The 25,016-nt window shown below is 40.4% G+C and overlaps 1 long non-coding RNA gene across 18 annotated transcripts in view; it reads left to right on the top strand.

Moving 5' to 3' along the window:
* LOC124245782 (uncharacterized) overlaps positions 1-25,016 on the top strand; it is a 76,173-nt gene that overhangs the window by 13,991 nt on the left and 37,166 nt on the right. For 2 of the 18 annotated variants that reach the window (XR_006890332.1, XR_006890328.1), the window contains exon 5: positions 508-620. The exons of the other annotated variants lie outside the window; for them this stretch is intronic. This is a non-coding gene — a long non-coding RNA (uncharacterized LOC124245782). The remainder of the gene's footprint in view (positions 1-507; positions 621-25,016) is intronic. 18 annotated transcript variants of the gene reach the window in all.

Below are 25,016 nucleotides of genomic sequence, written 5' to 3' on the forward strand. Positions count from 1 at the left end.
TTATGTTTCCTAATTATGACTTTATCCTAATTTTAATACATCTCCCCCCTCTGTAGCATGAAAGCAGCCGTAGACAATATGGAAACAAATGGGCAGGACCGTCTTCCAATAAAACTTCATTTATAAAAACAGATAGCAGCCCAGTTCAGCCCATGGGCTGTAGCATGCCATCCCCATTCTACGGTATACATACGTGAAGACTAGAATAGAAAGACTTGCGGTGATACTTAAAGCAAGCATTCAGAGTGATTTTTACTCACAATGTGTGTAATACAATAACACAGCTATACTTGAATCAGCACCGGAAAGTGTCTTGTGGTCTGTGCATCATGTGCATGACTTAATAGTCATCTAGATGTTGGCTTGGGTGCTTGATAGAGTGATAGAATCTTCACGGGCCATGTTATTACCATCCCTTAGAAGAATCCTCTTCTTTGCCATAGGTCTTTCTTTGCATGACTTAGTAGTGACTTTGTCTTTATATTTATGTTGTTTTTATCCTTACAGTGTCAGTTCTAGTGTTTACTTTCTACACCAGCATATGTCTCCTACACCACCCATGCCTATAAGTGAATCTAATACGGAAGTTACTTTGGATATAATCACTACCTTAAGTCAAGGTAGGGGGCTGGTTTTGGTAATTTGCTATGTCAAATCTTAAATTTGGCTTTCAGGATTAGGAGGAATTAATTGTTCCGTTGATACCTCAAAATGGGATCTGGACAAAGGAACAGGTATTTCATCAAGTGAGTGATTGTTGAACGTGGAAGTATTTTTCTTTGGCCATTTTGTTGTATTTGTTTATATTTAATAGCTTCCCTTATAATGAACCTACCTTGCATTTCTAGAAGAAAATTTCTTACTTTGCAATGATTTTGAATTAGGTTTGCTAAATTTCCTATTTTAAACTTTATTTTCTATTTTATTTGATTTTTTTTCCTGTTTTGTTTCTGTGGTCAAGAGTGAGTTTTTGGTTGAGATAGCAGTCTTTGTCAGTTGTTGACGTTGGGGTCATTAATGAAATCTTTTTGCCTGATTCTTTTAAATTAAGCAGATCTCAAGTGTGTCCCATGCCCTTAAATATACTTTAATAACATCTCTTTTAAATTGGCACATAACATACCACTGCATGAATGTAAAAATTTGATTTGTATCTGATGTTTAGGCTGTAGGGGAGGAGGACATTTCCTCTCCCCAAATGTGGGTTCGTCTGGCCAGAGAATGAATTAAATTCACATGAGACAGAATAGCAAGAGAAAATTAAACAAAGCTTTATGAGGAACCATGGCCCGGGGCCTTTCTTCCCAAAGGAAGAAAGGGCACCGAAGAAGTGGGGTGCACATAGTGGTTATATACCCCTAAACGGGGTGTTTCACATGTGACTGAAACGTCCCTCCCACAATAGTCACAAGATTGCCCTGTCCGCACAGCGCTTGATGGACACAGCAGGTAATGGTCTGCTATCTCGGTGGGCCTAGCAGGAGGCAAGTCTATTGTCTGGAGCTGGGCGGTCACAGGTGAGCGCAGCAGCAATAGGTTCCTAGCCTAAGGAAAGATGCTTAATCCTTAAGGAATGCCAACATTGGGAGGAAGAGGGAAGTCAGTTACAGGAGGTTACCAGACTAGCACAATAAAATGCAGATTTAAGTCCTTGCCTTTGGTATTGATTAAGAGTTTTTGGAGAGAAGGTCATCTCCTTTCTTCTTCCTGGTACAGAGAGGGAGGCACCTTTTACAGATAGAGATTTACCTTACAAATGTAAATGTGTGCTAACAAAGGGCAAGTTCCATTCCTCAGAGCCTCCTTCCCTGTCCCAGTTTATCAAAAGCAATCAGCCTCAAATAATCCTGATGCCAAAGAGACATATCTTGGGGTGGCCAATTCCAGGTCCCCACAAGGCCCTTGTTCAATTACTGTCGTTTTAATTTTGTGTAAATAATACTAACGTGGACATCCCTGTAGATAAATCTTTGCACGTCTCCATGTTTGTTTCCTAAGGTTGAATTAAATGTACAATCCCTTTAGTAGTGTATGAGAATGCCCGTTTTTTCATATCCTCACCAGTACACTATATTATGATTTTTTTTTTAAAGATTTTATGTTTTTCCTTTTTCTCCCCAAAGCCCCCCGGTACATAGTTGTATATTCTTCGTTGTGGGTCCTTCTAGTTGTGGCATGTGGGACGCTGCCTCAGCATGGCTTGATGAGCAGTGCCATGTCCGTGCCCAGGATTCGAACCAATGAAACACTGGGCCGCCTGCAGCAGAGCACGTGAACTTAACCACTTGGCCACAGGGCCAGCCCCTATATTATGATTTTTAAAAAATCTGGCAATTGCAAGGGTGAAAAATGGTCTCCCTTGATGTTTTAGTTTTATTTCTTTGATTCCTAATGGGATAAGACAGTTAAGGGGCTGGCCCCGTGGCCGAGTGGTTAAGTTCGCGCACTCCGCTGCAGGCGGCCCAGTGTTTCGTTGGTTCGAATCCTGGGCACGGACATGGCACTGCTCATCAAGCCATGCTGAGGCAGCATCCCGCATGCCACAACTGGAAGGACCCACAACGAAGAATATACAACTATGTACTGGGGGGCTTTGGGAAGGAAAAGGAAAAAAATAAAATCTTTAAAAAAAAAGTTAAAAATCTTGCTTGGGTCTTAGTTTTGAGTTTCTTTTTTACACTGATTTTTAATCTACCATATGTTGCAGATATTTTTCTCAATTTGGCATAGAAATTGTTAATTTTTATGTAGTTCAGATATCTTTTTTTTCTGGTTTATTCTTCACTTGCATTTCATAGTGAAGATAAATATATTTTCTTACAGTTCATAAGTTATTTATTTACTTTTAAATACAAATCTTTTCCAGCGGGGATCTCTTCAGAATGTTATATGTAACTAATTTTTCTAAATGTCCAGTGCATTCAGGGTTTAGGGGGTTATAGTAAGGGTACTCGTGAGGATCGCAGCAGAGTTTCAGAGTCTTTTCTCCAGTGTCCTAATTTTTTTTTTTTTTTGAGGAAGATTAGCCCTGAGCTAACATCTGCCAATCCTCCTCTTTCTGCTGAGGAAGACCAGTCCTGAGCTAACATCCGTGCCCATCTTTCTCCGCTTTATATGTAGGACACCTGCCACAGCATGGCTTGCCAAGTGGTGCCATGTCCGCACCTGGGATCCGAACCGGCGAACCCCGGGCCGCCGAAGTGGAATGTGCACCCTTAACCGCTGCGCCACGGGGCAGGCCCCTTCAGTGCCCTGTTTTTAATGAGACCTAAATATTCTCTCTGCCTCTGTTTCTCTGTGTGTCTTAGTTTTGCTACCACTGGCCTATGCTGTCCTCTATAACAGGGGTTAGCAAGCCTTCTCTGTAAAGGGCCTGATAATAAATATTTTATGCTTTGTAGGCCATATATTGTTTCTGCCATTGTAGCATGAAGGCAGCCATAGTCAATCCATAAATGAATGAGCATGTCTGTCTTCCAACAAAACTGTATTTATAAAAAAAAAAGATGGTGGCTGGATTTGGCCCATAGACTGTAGTTCGTCAACACTTACAACTTCTGTTTTCATAGTTTCTGCTTAGTCATGGTGAGCTTCCTCATGTTAATGCCTCTCATCTCCCCTCATAACCTCTTTGAGCACTCTTTCACTTCATGTCTCTACTACTAATTACCTGTTTCTGTTCATATTTCACAATTTTAAGTTTCCGTGAGCACAGGTGGTACCCAGACTGGATGCCTTACATGTCATTAGTATGTCCTGGGACACGAAAGTGATTTGCCTGGCTGTCTACCTTGTTGCTTCAATATAACCAATTCCAAATAGTTACATTCCTTTTTTTTTTTTTAAAGATTTTATTTTTTCCTTTTTCTCCCCAAAGCCCCCCGGTACATAGTTGTATATTTTTTGTTGTGGGTCCTTCTAGTTGTGGCATGTGGGACGCCTCCCCAGCGTGGTTTGATGAGCAGTGTCATGTCCGCGTCCAGGATTCGAACCAATGAAACACTGGGCCGCCTGCGGCGGAGCGCGTGAACTTAACCACTCGGCCCCGGGGCCAACCCCCAAATAGTTACATTCCTTTTGACAGTCTGTTCCTTGAAATCTAAATTTAATTGTAAGAAGTGGGCTCATTTGGATCAGTTTAAGAAATTTGCGGAACTCAGCTCTGTTGTACTATTGTTAATGAGATTCAGCGTATTTCTCTGGTTTTCTGCATGTCATCTTGCTTCTACTACCAACTGGTTTCTTCATACTCTGTCTTCCTCTGCCTCCTAGCTACTGAATACTTATGTATTTTTCCTTTTCATAACTGAGCTTTGTAACCTCTATAGGCATGGTCTTCATTCTATCTCATCTTTCTCTCTGCAGACTGTCTGCTTCAGCTCTTGTCCTCCATGCTGCCCAGTTGTCATTCATTTGAGAACCTGATTGCCTGTGGGTTAAGTTTCCTGAGACTGTAGAGGTTAGCACTTGCTGTTTGGCTGGTCTAGGACATTTTCTCCTATTGATTGCTGTGTGCAAATGTTTTCCTTTCTTTTTATATAATCCCAAAATGCTTTAGACTCATAGAACTCAGCTATCACAAGTATATCCAGAATCATTTAATTGCTCTAAACTAGAAGTCAACCCAGTCATGGGACATCCAGAAATATACCTGACCATCATTGAAAGTGACAGTCTCACAAATAACTACACATCCCTACTTTCCTTACATCTTTGGGTCTCTTTCTGCTGCTAACTGGCTTCTTCATCCTTTGTTCTTTATCCTATTGCTGATGGATAGTTTCTGCTTATTTTTAGCTTCTGATTCCTGTGCTTACTCATTGATTTTACTTACTTTGAGTACTTACTTTTACTTACGTTGATTTTACTGAAATCCTTCATGATTCTTGCATAGGCTGTGGTATGTTCTTTCATTGTGTATCTATTCATTTCAGCTGCTGAGTTTCTGTTCCTCTGTGTTTCCCCCAATTGTAAATTGAATCTAGTTTTCTCACCTCCTCCTTGTTTGGGGACAGCTTTCATGTTACCATAAGTCATAGGCTGTTGACCAGCTTGTGGATGTCTGTCTATCCTCGGAGTCTGATCCTTACTTACCCTTGATCTGACCAGCCGTGGATTCGGAGGAGGGATGGTTGGTCACAAGAATGCTTTCTCAGCCAGGCTTGCTTGCAGTATAGTTCCCTTTAGAAAGATTCTGGGCGTGGGTAACTCCAGGACATGTCTACTTTATTCTCTCTGGGTTAGCTCTCTAATGCTGCGATCAAGCAGCATCTACCAAGTCTCTCAAAGTCTCACCTTCTAGTGAGTATAAAATCTAAATTCCATGATATCGCAAGCTGGTTTGCACATAACGTCTTTAAAACAAAGGGGATTCTCCACAGATTGTAGCCAATTCCCTGAATTGCATTCCTCCTGGGGGGCTGTTCTGCTTCTTACTATTGGTTAGGCACTTCTGATTGCTAGAAACAAATTCTCTGGTAAGCTGATGACATATTATTGGCTGGCCGCTAGTGTGGAGATAATGGTGACCGGGATCACATGAAATTCCAAATAGATGGGTACCTTAATATGGTGTATGCCCCTTAGGGATGAGGCCTGGTTCTAGGAAGGTCCAGGAAACTCAGCAGCAGGAGTTTGTGGATCTTCATGTTCGGATTGTGCCATTTATGTAACTGAACTACTCTGTCTTTCTGCGGATCTTTTGTGTCTCATTTCTCCCAATATCTATTGGCTTACCTATCCACTTTATCTTTTCTTCTCCACCTCATATTGTTAGCTTATTCATAGGTTCTGCTTACTTAGGGCTTCACCATTGTCATAAGTTTTGCTTGCTTGTGGCCTTCATGGCCTCCTCTCATTGTGTTGGCTTGCTGTGTATTCTTCCAGTGTGAGGTCCTTTTGCTAACTGTGATTACTTTTGATAGTTCAATTCTAATTCCTAAGAACACAAATTTACTAGGCCTGACTTATCCCAGTTTAATTAGGTATTTATATACCAATAGCAGCAGTTTGTGGGTCTTCACAATCATGTTCTGCAATTAATATGATTATTACACTTCTTTTATTCTGCTTCCTCTCTTCTAGCTTCTAATGCATCTGTTAACAAGTGGCTTCTCCATCCTTTATGTCAGGGATCGCAATTGCAAATGTCTACAGGGTCCAGATGGTTCTGATTTTTTCTTTCTTTTACTTGAAACACTACTTTGGTGGTTTGTGTGTGTGTATCTACTTTGGATAGAGTCATTGGAAAAGAGAGATTTCTCTAAAAATAAAAATGCATGCAAACGTGATGGTAAAGAGCGGCTGCTGCTTCTAAGAGGCTATAATAGGGAGTGTTTGGGATTGTGGTCTACTGGAACATGCATCTTTCATCCAAAAGAGAAGGCTGTTACCCCTTGGCTCTTGCTGATTGTTGCCCAGTGGAAATGTGGCCCAGTATCAACAGGATTTCCAGCTCTCTACAAGGTGCCTGATTTTGAGCTCTTAGCTTAAATGTTTTTTTTAAATGCCGCAGGCCAACACAGTGTGCTTATACATGCTTTTATAACCTCATAGCTTCTGCTTCTTCATAATTTTGCTTATTTGTAGTTACCGTTTTCCCATGTGGTACGAAACATAGGTGTACAGCACTACCCATTCAGCTCAGCCCGGAGGTTGGCAGTTTCCCTTGGGTAGTGTTTAAAACTAGGTCACAGTTTTGAATGGAATTGTATAGATTAGAATAGAATAGATTAGGAAAGAACAGATTAAGATAGGATATAAATAAAATTGAAAAATACTAGCCTCCATCTGGCAAAGGGTAAGTACTTTGTGAAGGTTTTGTTCTAGCTATTTGTAAGTATGCCTTCGGTCCAAGGTAATTGTAATTCTTACTGTGGGTTAAACAACTTGCCAAGACACTGAATGAAATATTGTGAGCAAACTGGCATCCTTTGGACTAGATCCCTTCTGTAGACAGGTCTTCTTTGGCCCACGCAGTGTTTCTTAAAAATCTGGTGGTTGCCAGGGGCTGGGAGGAGGGGGAAAATGGGGAGTTGTTTAATGGGTATAGAGTTTCGGTTTTGCAAGATGAAAAAGTTCTGGAGATTGGTTGCTCAACAATGTGAATATACTTAACACTACTGAACTGTGCTTAAAAATGGTTAAGATGGTTAAAAAAAATAGAACAAGAGTAGTCTGTTAAACAGAAAAGTTAACACAGCTATCAGAATATCCCTGGTTATATTAAATATAACATCTTCAAATTAAAAAACAGTTGCATGACCATCTTTGATGCAACCTTCTATTTCCATATATCAAAAATCAAAAAACTGTGGCCCATGGGCCAAATGTGGCTCACCGCTTGTTTTTTTTTTACAGCCTATGGGTGAAGAATGGTGTTTACATTTTTTAATGGTTAAAAAAGTCAAAGGGAAAATAATATTTCATGATGTGAAAATTATACAAAATTCAGGTTTCAGTTTTATTGGAACACAGCCACACGTTCATTTCTGTATTGGCTGTAGCTGCTTTTATGCTGCACTAGCAAAGTAGAGTAGTTGTGACAGAGACCACATGGCCTGCAAAGTCTAAAATATTCACTACCTGGCCATTAACAGAAAAACTTTGAAGTCGCTCTATTGTAACAGTTGCCAGATCCTTCACAGCATCATCTTTGATGGCTTTAAATGCCTAATTAGCAGCTTTGTCCTGTACTACTAGTGGTTATTGTCATTCTATTCTAATATGCAGCAGGATCCTCACTTCCTTATTCCCTACTGTGACACCCTAACGAGTTTCAGAAAACTCACATTCTTGGTGAGCTTCAGTTGTGGCTGAAATCCTGTTAGCAATTTCTGGTATTGTAGGCCTTTATTTTCAAGAAACAGACTTCTCTTGGGCCAACCAGGCAATTTGGACCACCCACGGCTATGCATAGCCAGCCTCTAAGGTAAGTAAGGATCTTGGAAGGGTCTAAATAAAGAAAATTCTATATTTGAATAATGACAAAAAAAATAAAGAAAATAAAGTTCTGTTTCCTCTCTGAGGAAAATGGTTTGAGGATTGGAAATGATTCCAAGACTGATCTGGGAATGTTGGCAACAGGGGTTTGTATCATTCATCCGGTATGCCACCTTTAACATTTTTTTAAATAAAAATTGTATATATTTAAGGTATACAACATGATTTGATATATATAGTGGAGTAATTACTATAGTCAGATGTCAAACTAATGAACTTCTTTACTAGTTATTTCTTTTGTATGTGATGAGAGCACCAGAAATCTACTCTCTTAGCAAATTTTTATTATTCAATACAGTATTATTAACTTATAGACATCACGTAGTCTATCACGTGTTTTCATTCCTCCTTGTCTCTGCTTTTTTGCTTTCCTCATTGTCTTCTCAAGCTTTAGTTTACCTCCTAGCTTTGTTTGTATTGTTTCCTCATACATTTTTTATTACTCATCACTAAACCTTGCTTATTGCTCCAATGTTCTTGGCTGTATCTCATGTTTCCCAGTTCTGTCCTTGAAGGTTCAACTCCCTCTGCTGTGGGCCTCATTCCTTTTGCATTTCACAAACTTTATTCCTCAGTGCAAGAATTTCAGTGGCTTAACTCACCTCTGCTTGGGTGTTGACTTTCTGAGTCATGTAATGACACAGCACTTCAGTGGTGTGTCCCACACCAGGTACCTTCTGCTTTGGACGACGGGACAGGTCATATTCTAAAATTCATTGCTATCTAGAACTGCCTCTTCTCCAGAACTATGGGTGAGACAATTTACCTCAGATGGTACTGTGGCCAGCACTTGATTCAGCTATGTTCATATTGCATTTCTACATCTTGACCACTAAGCACATATGCCCCTCATCTCATATATTCATTTCTAAAGATGCTTTTGTCTGCATGTTTCCAGTTCTTACTTAAGCAGAAATGTTGGAGAGTAACCAAGTCACAGCCAGATGCTATAGTCTGAAGTAATGCCATGGGGCCATTTTAGAAATTTATCTGCCAATTTCAGAAGCACCCATCTATCTTTGGTCTTCCTTGGCCACTTGAATTTTTTCCGTTGTTGTTGATTGTGCCAAAACATACCTTCGTTGAGGGGCTGGCCCTGTGGCCAAGTGGTTAAGCTTGCACAGTCCGTTTCAGAGACCCAGGGTTTTGCCAGTTCGCATCCTGGGAGCGGACATGGCACTGCTCATCAAGCCATGCTGGGGCAGCATCCCACATGTCACAACTAGAAGGACCCACAACTAAAAATACACAACTATGTACCAGGGGGCTTTGGGAGAAAAAGGAAAAACAAAATCTTAAAAGAAAACAAAAAAAAAGCAAACAAAACTTACCTTCGTTGGATGGGTGGTCCTGCAACAATAACTTTGCCACGATTCCTGTAAGCTCTTAACATTCCAGCCTGGCTTGTGGTAGGATGCATCTGCTCTCTACTCCACCACCAAGTAATAACCAGGTCTGGGTTTCACATTCCTGCTGAAGTTCTGTTCATGTAGCCTAACCTTATACTATTTTCTAAATTATAAAGGATGTCTAGTTTCAAGAGAGAAGACAGAGGCTTAGCTCAAGAAATTGATATTTATCATATAGGTGCACATAGTGAAATACAGTAAGGAAGATAGGGATTTCATAAGAATCAGAAGAACCGTGGCGTGGAACTGCATCTGTGGCGGCTCTAGGGACTTAAGTGCGTGGAGTTGGTGGACCTTTTCCACTGTCCTGTTGACTTGATTTAGCTCTTTATTCTGCCTTATCATCTGTGTTTTTTCTCGCTTTTCTTCCTCATGACTGGCTTTGCCATTACCCTGTCTTTAGTGAGGCTTTCAGCTTCAGCTTTCACTGCTGATTACCTAATTCTCATTGTTTCTACTCAGATGCCAAACAGAATCTAATTGGCCTAGTTTATCTTTGTTAGTACAGCACTTTTTCATGCTTAGACATGTCATAGGTTGCTGACAATGTATGGATTGGTCCCATTAATTGTTCTCATTGGAGAGGATGTAATACTGGATAATATGAAGCAAAACCTGGTCATCAAAGGCTGTGCCACAGTTGTGACAGTAGACAGGGTAGTGGTCTTTAGAAGAAGGAAGTGGGTATATGTTTGGTAGGAGCCTGAACTGATGTGTTTAGTCCACTGGTTCTCAAACTTTGGAACCTACGGTCTTATCCATGTTATTCCATGCCTGTTGGAATGGTAACTGAGGACCATGTCTAGTTATAGCAGAGACAAAATCATGTTTTCCAGGGCTAGCGCCTCACAGTTATATCAGAATTCCCACATCATTGTCAGAAGAGAAACAACCGTCAAACCCTGCTTTGCTTATTTCTTTGAAGTTGCTGTAACTACTACCAGTTGCTTCAAAGCTTCACCCTAAATGGATGCATGTATGAGTCACAAAGGCAATTGTATAATTAGTGACTACACCACAACATAACTTCTAAAAACTGTTTCATCCTGGCATGTGGAGGGGATTGTGTGTAATTTTCACTCTACAGTCACACCCTAACAATTCCACATGTTTTCTATTTCTGCTGAGGGTCTGTTTCATGCAATTACATATCTGATACAGATTTCTGTACTTGCCTCTTTTGGTCTCAAGAAATGAATCACTCAGCCTACCTTGTTAGTAGGGTTTCATTATACGTAAACGTGAAGCAATGTGGCAGATGGGGATTTAATGGGAATCTAAATATAAGAACAATATTGAGTATGGGAACTGGATTCCAGCAGCTCTGGGCACCTTAATGGCAGGTATTTTTGGATCATTACTCGTACTACATCATTGACATCACTCAGCCACTCTGCATTTGTGTTCCTGCTAGTTCAGTGGTTCTCTGTCAGAGCTGTACGTTAGAATCAACTGGGAAGCCTTAAAAATAAGCCAGAGCTGGATATTGTGATTTAATTGGTCTGGAGTGGCCCCAGGCATCAGTATTTTTAAAGCTCCTGACCACTATTGATGCTTCTTTTGTTATTAACTGGCTTGCCCGACCTTTATTTCTCTACCTTCTAGCTTCTGCTTACTTGTACTCATGGATTATAGTACCTTGTAAATTTGCCTTCTCTTGGCCTTAATGAATTCCCTTAGAGAAGACACTGTGGGCATGACAGCATAATTGAAGTGTCTATTGCAAAGGTTGGTAAACATTTTCTGTGAAAGTCTGCATGGTAAATACTTTAGGCTTGTGGGCCACATAGCTCTGTTGCAACTATTCACTCTGAGAATCAACCATAGATAATGAATGCATAATGTCTGCAGGCAGATTTGACCCATTGACTGTAGTTTGCTGACCCCTGGTCTATTCCCTCTTTGTTAATAATAAAACTTCTTGTTAATTCTTTCTCAATACTTTCTTAGCTACTGTTCTCCAATTCATCATTAACTTCAATTTAAGAATTGTTTTGTAAAATTCTGCTTCATCTAAAAAAATTCACGTGGGGATGTTGTAATAGCATTTGATTTATAAATTAATTTGGCTAGAATTAACATGTTTGCAACATTTCTTCTCCCCTTCTAGAGACATTTATTCAAGTCTTTTTATGTCCTAATCATAATTTTCATCATGTGGATCCCCAGTATTTCTTATGTTATTCCTTAGGTGTTTTATGCCATATGGAGCCACAATTAATTAGATTTTTTTTCTGTTAATTTTAGTAACTGGTTATTTTTCCTAGCTTATTTCAAAATTGAAGTGCTGTTTTTCCTGGTTATAAAGTAAAAAGGTGCTTGTTATTGTAGGGGACGAAGACATTTCCTCTTCCCAAATGTGGGTTCGTCTGGCCAGAGAACGAATTAAATTCACATGAGACAGAATAGCAAGAGAAAATTAAACAAAGCTTTATGAGGACCATGGCTCGGGGCCTTTCTTCCCGAAGGAAGAAAGGGCACCGAAGAAGTGGGGTACACAGAGTAGTTGTATACCCCCAAACAGGGTGTTTCACATATGATTGAAATGTCCTTGCCACAGCGCTTGATGGACACAGCAGGTAGTGGTCTGCTATCTCAGTGGGCGTAGCAGGAGGCAAGTCTATTTTCTTGAGCTGGGTGGTCACAGGTGAGTGCAGCAGTCAGTTCCCAGCTTAAGGAAAGATGCTTAATCCTTAAAGAAATGCCAACATTGGGAGGGGGAGGGAAGTCAGTTACAGGTTACCAGACTAGCACAATAAAATGCAGATTTAAGTCCTTGCCTTTGGTATTGATTAAGAGTTTCTAGAGAGAAGGTCATCTCCTTTCTTCTTCCTGGTACAGAGAGGAAGGCACCTTTTACAGATAGAGATTTACCTTACAAATGTAAATGTGTGCTAACAAAGGGCAAGTTCCATTCCTCAGAGCCTCCTTCCCTGTCCCAGTTTATCAAAAGCAATCAGCCTCAAATCATCCTGGTGCCAAAGAGACATATCTGGGGGTGGCCATTTCCAGGTCCCCTACAGTCCCGCCTTTGAAACTTTAAGAAGTTTCACAGTCCAGAAGCTGAGTGGTAGATTGTTTCATCTCACTGAACACATTTCTTAGTTCTGGTAATAGGTCAGTCCAGTTAAAGTCATTTTAGAAGGCAATGATGCAGGTGGGCTCCCAAAGTTAGGCCTATAATTTGGAAACAAGCAATCAGGTATTTAACAAGTATTTCTATGGAAATAAAAAGAAAAACGAGGTTAATGGTTGGAGCAAATTATAAACTAGTTCCTGAGTCCAGGAGGCAGCCAGTCAAGAAGACTTCTAGATGTTAGAGTCAAAGCATCTTTTGTAGCTTGAAACATCTCTGATGATGTCATCAGGCATTCAGGTATCTTTCGGAGTGGCTTACAGCTTACACAGCAACGGACAGGAATCTCTCAAGTTTCTATCCAGTTGTTCAGCTTTAGTTAGCAAGGCTTCAGGAAAAAGAGCATGTTCAATTCTCAATGATTCCAAATGAAAATGAGGTAAAAAAAATTGAAAACATTAGTTTGGAGATTTGTAACCAGGTATTTCAGTAGAAGAATTCAGGATCCAGTCCAGTTCACAGGTAGAAAAAAAAACCTCAAAGACAATTAACAGAACTAGGATCCAACATCCACAAATAGTTTTTCACTGAAACATAATTCTTCTCTCTAAAATCACCCTCATTTTTGCCAAAGATAGCCAAATGAAGACTAATTGGTTTGCAAAATAAGTTTAGTTTCAAGAAACTTGGCCCAATTATTTACATAAGTGCAGCAAGAATAGCAATTGATCATATAGGCTCTTAAATCTGCTTTGCTGGAATTTTTTATGAGGAATCTCAGATTGAACCTTAAAGACTTCTCAAGGCCAGGAAAGCCACGCCAAGAATTTGTGCCATCAGGCCTTGCCTGCAGTACCTACAGGTTTGGGTGGATTTCTCTCCTTTCTTGAGATTCCCCAAAATATTTTGAGGTTCCTTGCACCTGCCAGATAAGCAAGCTTCCTTACTTACCAGGTAAGATTGCTGGAATCTCTGTAAACAAGGTACCAGGCCGGTATTTCCAAGTGGCTTATTTCCACAAAGTCAACCTTATTCCTCAAAGACAGTATTGTCATATCCAAGTCTGTGTGTTTCTCTCAAATATGACATTCCAGTCAAAGCTTTGGCAAGATAACCAATGTTTCCAATTGTATCCTGTTATAAGGAGAACAGATTCTTACTGAACTTATGCAAATAACTATATTGCCACAGAATAACCATACTCACAAAGAGTTTCCAAATTCTCGAGGGATCAGGTAGGGAGAAAAAGATAAATGTTTCAGTTTTGCTCACAAAGGTATAATTTCACTCAATTTCACTAAATTGCTATAAGTCATAGTTAGCATAAGAGAAAAAGATTTTCTTGAATCTGAGAAAACAAAGCAAAACATCAAAAAATCAACAATAAAAGTCAGAAAAATTATAATCATCCTCAGTTCATTCAGTCCTGTATAACCAGTTCTTGATCTTAATCTTCTGTTAGTAGTTTTATGGGGTCATCAGTTTCTCCATTAGATTTCTGTAATTTCTTACCCAGTTCAGTTCTGTGATCTGAAAGTTTATCAGAAACCTGTATTGCAGAGTGTCAGAGTCCTTTCCATGAATCCCTCTGAAGATGAGACATATTTGCAAAAGCAAAAAGCATCAGAGTAAAACAACTAACTGTAAATAACAAAAGTCTTAAAAATGACAATTGAGAGAAACTTGGCTATTTCTGTGATACACAACACCTTAAAATAATATTTAGAATTATGGCTGATAGCCAGGACAGATCAGAATTTTAGGAATGTTATATAATTTCAGAACATTTATATCAGTAACATTTATCCACATAATACCAACTAAGAAAGATTATCATCACTTTATCTGACAATACTTCCAATGTAATTTAACAGACCAAATAAGCCTAATTAGTTTAGAATCTTCCACCTGGAAGAGAGCGCAAATTTCTCTATGAAGTCCCAGGGGCCCTCTGAAAATCCCTAGAGAAATCCTCCTCCTTCATCCAGGTCAAAAGAAAGCTTTTATTCAGGATTTGAAGGTTGTTTTTTTTAGGGAGAAGCTTGTCAAAAATATCAAAAGGTTTTAAAACACTTACTTAAAGTAAACAAGATCAAGAGATTGGTGATCTTGTCATTGTAAAGCAAGGGTCAATGAAATAATGCTTCATAATAGTTAACCAAAGTGACAACAGCAAAAAAAACCTTAATAGAGAGGCCTTTTTTTTTTTTTCTGAACATAAATTATTTTAACAAAACAGATTCTGTCTTTTAGGTAGACTTAGAGCCAGCCAAAAAGTTCAGGATAATCATCCTTTGAGAGAAAACCAAATTCTAATTTTTGTACCAGTTTACTTTTTCATATTAAAACCCATTTACTTAATTAGTTAGATTCATTTCAATCTTAACCAACTTGACCAGGTACAAAACTCTTCAAAATTTCTCTTACACAAACCTTCTACAACTTTCTTGTTACATTCAGAATTTGTCCCATGCTTGCTTTCTTACTTTCTAGTATATTAGGACAAATTTATCTTTCTTAACCAATCAAACAAAATATTTCCATTCTTTATACCCTCTTTACTGAAAACATACATTTTACTCTGCTTGAATACAGAGCCGTTTTCCCTATGAATTTCCAGTGGCTTTAATTACATGTTAACTAGAACTTTTAACCCTTACAGACCCTAGTAAAAAACTAAAACCTAAGCAATTATGAACTGTCTTTTATATGAACATTCTAAACACTTTTCCTAATTTCTAGAAACATGCCACTTTACAGTAAAACAAGGCACACTTTCTAATAGACCCAAATGCTTTTAGCCTCTTTGCAATAAGAAGCCAAAAGTAGATAACCTTACATTTAATAATTAATGTCTAATATCTTATTTGGAAATGATCTAGTTACTCAACGAATTTTATCATTTAAATTAACCTAGCAAAACTTCAAAATTTCAAGTTACCAAAAAGATTTTGGAAGTTATTTTAAATACACATACTATAAACTATAATTATTGCTAAAAAATGTTACCTATAAACTCTTATTTCATTTCTATCTAAATCATTTGTTCCCAATAATGATGTTTAGGTTACCCACAAAAACTTTGAGACATTAGACAAACAGCTAGCATTTAAAGCTATTATGCTGAGAAATTTCTAACAGACAACATGAACTTCTTTGACTGATAAACCCAGGCTGCATGTTTGCATCTCCACTGCTAATTCTGGAGGACATATCCAAACATTTTAATCAAACCAACAAACTTAAATTTTCATTAACCAAAGATTAATCCATATCATCTTAACTTAAAGGACATTGGGTTAATTTCTATTGCATTTAGAATTTATGTAAGTGCTTACTTTAATCCAGTTAAACAGAGCTCTTAGTTTTGGCCATACCATCTGGAAGTAAAGTCACACATATATAACTATACACATATAGACACACAGACAGAGTTTCCACAGCTATTGTTTAAAAAGTCACTGCCATGAATCAGGTATAATACAAAGCTCCCCAGTTATGAATCCAAATTTTGTTCTGAGCCTTTTTACTAATATTTGTGGAGAAGACACTCGAGATGCTAGATTTTTTTCTCGGCAAGGGCATGCTTATGACCTTTCCCCTCTTTTTTTTTTTCTTCAGTCTTAGGAATTAGTGATGGGCTAGATAGTAGTTCCTGGAGAGGGGAGATGATAATCCTTTTTGAGATAAAGGAACTGGGTGGAATCTGAACTGCCTCTAGAGCTGTATTTCCAGTCTTGCAAGGTTTTTCCAAGGACAGTTGGAAGTTACTGGGTTGTAAATGACATTCTAGATTGACCTACCTGTCTAACTACATCACAAGGGCACAGAGAAACCCCTCAAGTTTTCTCCAAGCTGGAGTTTCTGGGGCATAACCTATCCAACTGAAAGCGTTTCCAACTAGTTAAAATGCACCCAGGGGTGAGTCTCTGGGGATGGTTGAGGCATTCCCCATGGCGGTAAAGCTGGTGTCTGACTGACAGCAGCCAGAGAAAGGGTGCAAAGGCGCCTGAGTGCAGGCATCAACATAGTTATAAGATCTTGTCAAATCCCACTTAGCCCGGGCACTTAGTCCCTGAGCCAGCACAAGGCGAGGCAGGGAGGCAGGAGGCAAAGGCCTGGAGCTGATTGGGGGCTGTGGCTCCCTGTGTCTGGGGCTGAGAGTTAAGTACAGAAGGTCCAGGTTCTACTCAGGTCCAGCCTGAACTTAACCTCAACTTGGTGATGAGAGGAGGTGACAAACAGAAAGGAAAAGAGATCAGGCCTCACCCTCATGGCCTTTCCCCCAAGGGTTATTGAGATAGAGGTCACACAGCAGTTCCCGTGCCGGGGCACACAACACCATCAGGACAGTTCACAGAATAAATCACAGGTCTCCTATCCTCATAACCAATTCGGTAGGCCACCTAAAATGCTTAACGAGTTGATCGCCAAGAGAGGGCTCCCCACGTGGTTTCCGGGGTGATCAGGCCCGGAAACCAGAGTGAGGGCTCCCGGGGGTGGAGCCTTTGACACTTTAAAGATTTCCTTGTTTCTCTATTGCAAAGCTCAAAAGGAGCCCAAAATAGTCACTGTAACTTTAAGAGAGAGGAAAGAAAGGGGTCCATTACCTTGAAAATCTCCCCTGAACCTAGGTTCTGCCTGTGGGGTTCCTATAGCAAGGGGCGATGGGGCCGTCCCTGTGCATTGCATCCCTTGTACACCTTCCCTATTATGCCTGGCAGTCATAAGTGCCAGGTGAATTGTCCCAAAGATAAAAGAGCAGACAAAAACAGTGAAGAATTTTCTGCCGGTCTGGGGGACATTCTACCCAATTGCGTCCTGGAGCCATTCTCCCAAGAAGGGGTTCCCATACTCAACCAAAGGTTAGAGTTTGAGACTTTCCCGCAGTTCGGAGAGTGGTCAGGTGCCAGAGGGAGGGATAGCAATCCAGCCTTAGGAAAAGAAACCTGTCACGGGAGTCTTGGAGATTGGTGACCATCCTAATGACTTAAGTGGTCGACCTGCGCCCATGTGAAATTTGTCTATTAGAGTCAGGAAGGAATGGATTAATTCATTCTCCATCACCGTCAGGCTTAAGGTACTGATTCTCTTCAGGCTGAATGTCACGATTTGCCCCATAGAGTAGCCATGGGCAGCAAACATGGATTCATACAGCTGTCCGAGAAGGTTCCCGATGGAGCAGTGAATTTAGGTCCATCCTTGAAAAAGAGAAAGGCACAAGGAAGACTAGAACTTTAGCTCATAAGGTGAAGCAAGCGGGCTCAGCAAGCCAAGGCGTCAAAAGGAAGACTTCCTGGACTCAAGGCCTGGAAGTAGCGCTGCTCTATTCAAATAGCGTGGGGACAGGGCCCATGGGCAGTGAAGAGCTGCAGCATGGCGACAGGACCCATGGCCAGGACCCAACAGGTCTTAGTCTTCTATTGTTGGATAGGGAAGTATTCCCAGCCAGACATTTTAAAACATACTCAGGCAAAGTTGATGTAACCTCTTCATAAAGAAAATCAGCTCAAGCATTCCAACCTTTATAATCTTATCTACACTTAGACCTTTATATTTCACCAATTCAATTATAAGCTGAGTCAGGGTTTAAACCTAGTCATCATTTTCTGTGTTTCCTTTCTAATTTGGCTTTTTTTCGTAAATACCAATAAAAATTATGAGAGCTCTCACAATTTTTTCCCCAATTTAGAAGTTTTCCGAATTTAAATGATCCATCGTCTGGCCGAATTGACGAGTAGGATCGTTTTTTTTTTTTTTTTTAGAGATTTTATTTTTTCCTTTTTCTCCCCAAAGCCCCCCAGTACATAGTTGTGTATTCTTCATTGTGGGTCCTTCTGGTTGTGGCATGTGGAACACTGCGTCAGCGTGGTTTGATGAGCAGTGCCATGTCCGTGCCCAGGATTCGAACCAACGAAACACTGGGCTGCCTGTAGCGGAGTGTGCGAACTTAACCACTCGGCCACGGGGCCAGCCCCAACGAGTAGGACCTTAACAGCGACTCGACCAAAGCTTAACCAAGGACTTAAAGAGGCGTCCCCAAAAGAGATCCAGAAAATTCACTCCCAAAAATAGCCCAAGAAAGTAAAGGCCTTCATTGCACAGCAAGCAACAAAGGTTGAGATGACAAAGGCCCCTTATGAAAGCAGTTGGGACCTCTTATGACAAACTTCTCTGAGAGCTTATACAACCAGACAAAGAGTGTGTCCCAGAAGCCCAGTCTACTCGACTGGCTGCCAAGATGCATGCCAGTACATGCATCCTCCGATGGCGGAGACCAGAAAGGTCACAAAACTAAGCTCTCAAGACGTAGAAGAAGACAAAAGGCCCAGACAACAGGCTTCTAGAGACGCCTGTATCTTATGACAAACAGAAAGACAGAGACAAGGAAAAGTCTATCTCTGGGAGGAAAAGGATCTACAACCAGTGAGTACTCAAATCCTGGAGTCTCTGAATACAAAAAGCTAGCCTCACCAACATTTTCTCCTGCTAATCTAAATTTAAAAGAGCAAAAAGAACTCACCACTCTTGCTTCCATTGGACTCTGCTGGCAGAGATCCGGGAGACTGACGTGGTAAGAACTGTCACCTCTTGCTGGCTCTCATCAGGGGTCCAGGATCTCTTGGCCGCAGCAGTCCAGGAGCAAGCAGTGTCCAGCCAGTGAAATTTTATCCTGCCGACTGCACCAAACTGTAGGGGAGGAAGACATTTCCTCTTCCCAAATGTGGGTTCGTTTGGCCAGAGAACGAATTAAATTCACATGAGACAGAATAGCAAGAGAAAATTAAACAAAGCTTTATGAGGAACCATGGCCCAGGGCCTTTCTTCCCAAAGGAAGAAAGGGCACCGAAGAAGTGAGGTGCACAGAGTGGTTATATACCCCCAAACAGGGTGTTTCACATGTGATTGAAATGTCCCTTTTACAATAGTCACGAGATTGCCCTCTCTGCACAGAGCTTGATGGACACAGCAGGTAGTGGTCTGCTATCTCGGAGGGAGTAGCAGGAGGCAAGTCTATTGTCTTGAGCTGGGTGGTCACAGGTGAGCGCAGCAGTCAGTTCCCAGCTTAAGGAAAGATGCTTAATCCTTAAAGAAATGCCAACATTGGGACGGGGAGGGAAGTCAGTTACAGGAGGTTACCAGACAAGCACAATAAAATGCAGATTTAAGTCCTTGCCTTTGGTATTGATTAAGAGTTTCTAGAGAGAAGGTCATCTCCTTTCTTCCTGGTACAGAGAGGGAGGCACCTTTTACAGATAGAGATTTACCTTACAAATATTTTGTAAATGTGTGCTAACAAAGGGCAAGTTCCATTCCTCAGAGCCTCCTTCCCTGTCCCAGTTTATCAAAAGCAATCAGCCTCAAATCATCCTGGTGCCAAAGAGACATATCTGGGGGTGGCCATTTCCAGGTCCCCTACATTATGAATAATTCAGGTAGCACAAGAATACAGTCAAGATAAGCTGTAATCCCATCATTCAACTAAAACCACTGTTAAACTTGGTGTATAGACTTCTTGAATGTTGGGCTGTCTTTGTCTGTTGTTATTGAGTATTTATTTTATCTAATTAGACCACTTGTTCAGATTCTGTGCTGATTAAGCAATTTTATGATTATAATTTGGCAATAGGAAAAGAATATGCTCTTCATGTGGAAACAAGTATTCTGGTTACATTGATGGGTATGTTTCTTGTAGTAAATTAAGAAATTGGCACGTTATAGATTATTTATCTCTCATTATATGTCAGGTATTACCAAACCTGAAGTGAGTTTGCTCACCCGTTGCGCAGCAAGCCAATCTCTGACAATGGGTGTGGTGGAAGAAAGTACGAATTTTATTTTTGCACAGCGCTGAGGAAGGAGAGAGGGCAGCTAATGCTCAAATCCCAAACTCCCCGAAAAGCTAAAAGGAAGGGTTTTTATTTGGGGTTTTAGGTAGGGGAGGGGGAGCATATGGCCTTACTGGTCAGAGCTTTCCCACCAGCCTGTCTTCGGCCTTGAGACTACTTGCGGAGAGGAGGAAGCCTGTGACCTTGCTGGTCAGCAGCTTTCCCACCAGCCCTATCTCTTTGCGGGAGGAGGTAGTCCAGGTGCTTGTCCTTGACGGTGTCTATCTCTATGGAGGATAGCGGATTCTGGAGCCAGGAAGCCAGAGAGTAAGCAAGGAATGAGTGTTTTGGTTTTAACCCCATATATGCTGTGTTTAATGTGGGGAAACTGATATCAGGGTCGGTATCAGTATGATGAATGCCCTTGTAATTTATCTTTGCACAGTTGACTCATCATTTCCTTACCAACCATATGTTTTAGTTACAGAAGCTGCAGTGAATTCTGTCAGGGCCCTGAAGCATGGTTTGTTCCCATGAAAAAGAGCTTATTGAAGATTGATGTCCACATGTTCCTGGCAGCAGGCTTGAGCCCTAAGTATGCATTTGGAAGTATTAGAGAAGAGAATATAAAAGAGATAATAAAATCAATAGTTGTAGCTTGTTAGGAGAAACTCCCTCATTTTCTAATTGTACCTAGAGAATTACTTTAGTCAGTTTAGAGATAGCAGCGTGTATGTGCTTTGTCTTGCTCCCGAGTCATGGTTGCTGGAAATTAGCTACAGTGGGCCACCAAAGGATTTTTACAGTCCTTGAAGTCATTCAAGTAGAGAGAACTGCATGAAGTATTTGTAATTGAAAAGTATGACTACCTGCTTTTAGTAGCCCAGAACTTGGTAATAATGTCATTAACTGAAAGCAAGGATATGATATATTTTAACTGAGCAAAACAGCTTAATATCTAAAAAGAATTTCTGTATCACTAAAGAAGAAAAATACCTTGCTAGGACCAAGTTTAGGAAACAAATACTCTTTTTTTTTTTTTTTTTTTTTTGGAGAAAGATACCCTCTCCAGAAAAAAAATGACTTGTCTAGCTAGGGAAATGCATTGTTTTGCTTAGAAACCAGCTTGACATTTTGTTTGAAGTCGGAAGTAGTTACTAAGCTGTGAGTTTATGTTCTGTAGATGTAACCTCATTTATTGACAGTTCTAATCCAGTGATTAAAAAAAAATGTGACGGTGAGGAGAATTAGAACCAAAATCATCTAATTGTTATAATGTCAATATGTGTTATATTTCATTGTGGTTGTAGAAATGCATTTTGAAACTTGGAGGAAAATAAAGATTGCCTATATGATCTGACATCATAATATCAAAAAATAGATGATGTGTTGGGAGTTCTTAGAATATAGGACTCAGCGTATAATTGGACTCACAGCTGAGATTTATCATAGCAATGTAGTAAAGGTACACTGCCTTTCTAAAATTAGCATAAGGGGAAAAGATACAGGTGGAATCTGGAAAAATCCCTTTGCAGGCTTCCTTATGCTCTCTCCCTCCCATGAGCGGTCACACTGAGTGCATCCTCCAGCAATAAAAATGCCGCAACATGTGTGCAATGTTTCTGCCAGGGAAGCCTGTTAGAGACTCAACAGCCAAGGTTTTTATTGTGGGCTGGTCACGTAAGCACCTTCTGCTTAGCACGTACCAAAATTCCAGACTTCCAGAAGGAAAGTAGGTGTTCAGCATGGTCCACGTTGTTTATACAACCAAGCCAGGCACAGTGAGCCACTCTTATCAGTTAGGGAAAGTTTTCTATCAGTGTAGGGAACTCTTTATGAATAAAGTTCCCAGATGCCAGCCATAGGCCAACCTTGCAAGCAGACCTTTGTGAGGATAGTCTCAGGCCTGCCATGTTAACTCTTTTCTGTGCATGTGGGTTGAATGTATAATAATAGATCAAAATTAGAGCATTCTATAATTGATCACATTCAGACTCTGCCTAAGGGAGGAAGTGGGCTACTTTGATAAGAGTAACCTTAAATATATGATTTCTTTTGGGGGCATGTAAAAAACTTTGGGGAGCCTTTTAGGTTATGTCAAAGAGTGACAGCTTATTTCTAAGGTATTTTTTAAAATCTTGGATATATTAACTAATTTTTTCTTTTGCTTCCTTTTTTCTCCTCATAGTGTTGCAAATAGTTAACTGAGAGAAGTGTGTTAATATTAAAATTTGGGTGGCATTCCTTCCCTACACATTAACTTAGAAATTGACATTAAACCATTCTTTAAGAAAGAAGTCCAAGCGAATGTTAAATTTTTATTTTTTTGAGGAAGACTGGCTCTGAGCTAACATGCGTGCCCGTCTTTCTCTACTTTATATATGGGACACCTAACTCAGCATGGCTTGCCAAGCGGTGCCATGTCTGCACCTGGGATCTGAACTGGCGGACCCTGGGCCGCCGTAGCAGGACGTGCACACTTAACTGCTGTGCCACTGGGCCAGCCCCCGAATATTAAATTTTTGTTCTATGGTTTTGCTTGAATTTAACTAGAAAACTGAAAGTTAGTTTAAAATAACAGACCTCTCCGTTTGATAAGATTTAAAGATTTTATTTTTTTTCCTTTTTCTCCCCAAAGCCCCCCGGTACATAGTTGTATATCCTTAGTTGTGGGTCCTTCTAGTTGTGGCATGTGGGATGCTGCCTCAGCATGGCCTAGATGAGCGGTGCCCTGTCGGCGCCCAGGATTTGAACCAGCGAAACCCTGGCCCGCCGCAGCGGAGCGCGCGAACTTAACCACTCTGCCACGGTGCTGGCCCCTCCATTTGACAAGATTTAAAAACGGATTGATTGTGCTATCTGGGCATAATTTGATTCAGGTGATACTTTTTTTTCCCCCCTTATGTGAAATTGAAGGAATTGCTGTACCTCTTTGATGCATTTGCCTGGTAAAGTTAAAAATATCGAAGTCTGTACACCAAAGTGTTCACATTGAGTATCTTTTGAGAAAGGTTTTCATAAGTAATTGTTATTTCTTCTGGGATGTTTTGGTTTCTTTTATTATTTTTTTTCATAATGAAAATACACTATGTTGGAGAAAAGCTAATAATTTAGTTAGTTGGTAGGTTAACAATGAGAGATTGATACTTTTCTGACACCAGTTCTCTGATGTCACCTGGCTGTCCTGCAATTCTGTTGAGTTCTGATGCTGATCACCTCGAGTTAATGCTAGATCCCACAAGTTACGGGCAAAGTCTTCCTGAAAACTGCCTTCCCTTCAGCAAGTCTTAGGACCACCCATACTTCTGACTGACTGGCTAAATTCAGGGATTCCCATGACTATCTCAGGTTTGTTAATTTGCTAGAACTAGTTCCAGAACTTCCCAAAAGCGCTGTATTGACAATTACAGTTTTATTGTAAAGGGTACAACTCAGGAACAGCCAACTGAAGGAGATGCATAGGACAAGCTCTGGGAGGATCCTGAAAAAGGAGCTTCCATGCTGTCTCCCCTTAGACTCAGGACACATTACTCTACTGGCACATCAAAGTGTTCACCACCCAGGAAGCTCCTCAGGCTCTGGATGTCCAGAGTTTTATTGGGGTCTTATTATGTCACTGGCCACTTGTTTAAGTTCAGTCTACAGCCCCTCTCCTCTCCCTGGAGGTCTAGGGGCTGGGAATGAAAGTTCCAACCTTCTAATCATATGCTTGGTCTTTCTGGTATGGCCATCCCCTGTTTCTGGTAAGTACCTGAGAGCCCACCTTGAGTCATCTTGTTAGCATAAAGTCAGGTGTGGTCAAAAGGGGCTTCTTATGAATAACAAAAGAACACTCCCTTCACTCAGGCTTCTTGGAGCTCTGTGCTCCAACAGGGGATAAAGACCAGGTTTATTATATTATACATTTTAATATTTTGCCTCTGGTTTTGTAAGGTTCTTGTTATGAGGAGCGCAAATGATAGATCCAATGAGGAGGTGGTAATTTGCAAGGCTACAAGAGATGAGGAGCAGTAAGGGACATAGGGATTTTATTGGAAACCCACCAAAGGAACTGGTGAGTGGGGTTCTAGGTACTTCCGCTGTAACCATCTTTGCTGCAGACATCTTTGCCACGAGCATTTTCACCATATAACTAATTGGCTGTGAGGCAATTTTGCCGTAGAAGATGAAATAACTGGTTGACAGTTTGGTTTCAACTAGAAAATATGGTGATAAAACTTACTGGAGGTGTGAAATAAGAGAGTGTAAGGCCAGATTGCATACTCTACGGGAAAATGATAACATACCAGTTTGCAGATCTTTCAGTGAGCACTGTCATCCCCACCTATCAAAACCAAACGGCAAATATGGAAGAGGTGGCTTGTCATTCACAGCAGTCTTCAAAAGCATTAATTATCAATTCTTTAGCTTAAAATTTAGATACAACGGCTTGTTCTCTAATACTGTCTTTACCAAATTGATCACGTAATATTAGAAGTTGGAGGCAAAAGAATCAAGCTCCTCCTCCTATCCCCCTCCCGCCAAAAATGATTACATGATTCTTGATGAGTATTTTTCTTGAAAATGGTAAAAAGTTTTTGCTATTTGATAGTGGAGAACATTGATGCAGGGTCAGTGAGCCGAGGAGTGAAAAGAAAGATTTCTTGGACTCAAGATCTGGCGGTAGTGCTCTTATTTAGAGAATAGTGTGGAATAGCATGG

Source organism: Equus quagga, chromosome 10 (assembly GCF_021613505.1).
Source record: "Equus quagga isolate Etosha38 chromosome 10, UCLA_HA_Equagga_1.0, whole genome shotgun sequence".
Classification (NCBI taxonomy): domain Eukaryota; kingdom Metazoa; phylum Chordata; class Mammalia; order Perissodactyla; family Equidae; genus Equus; species Equus quagga.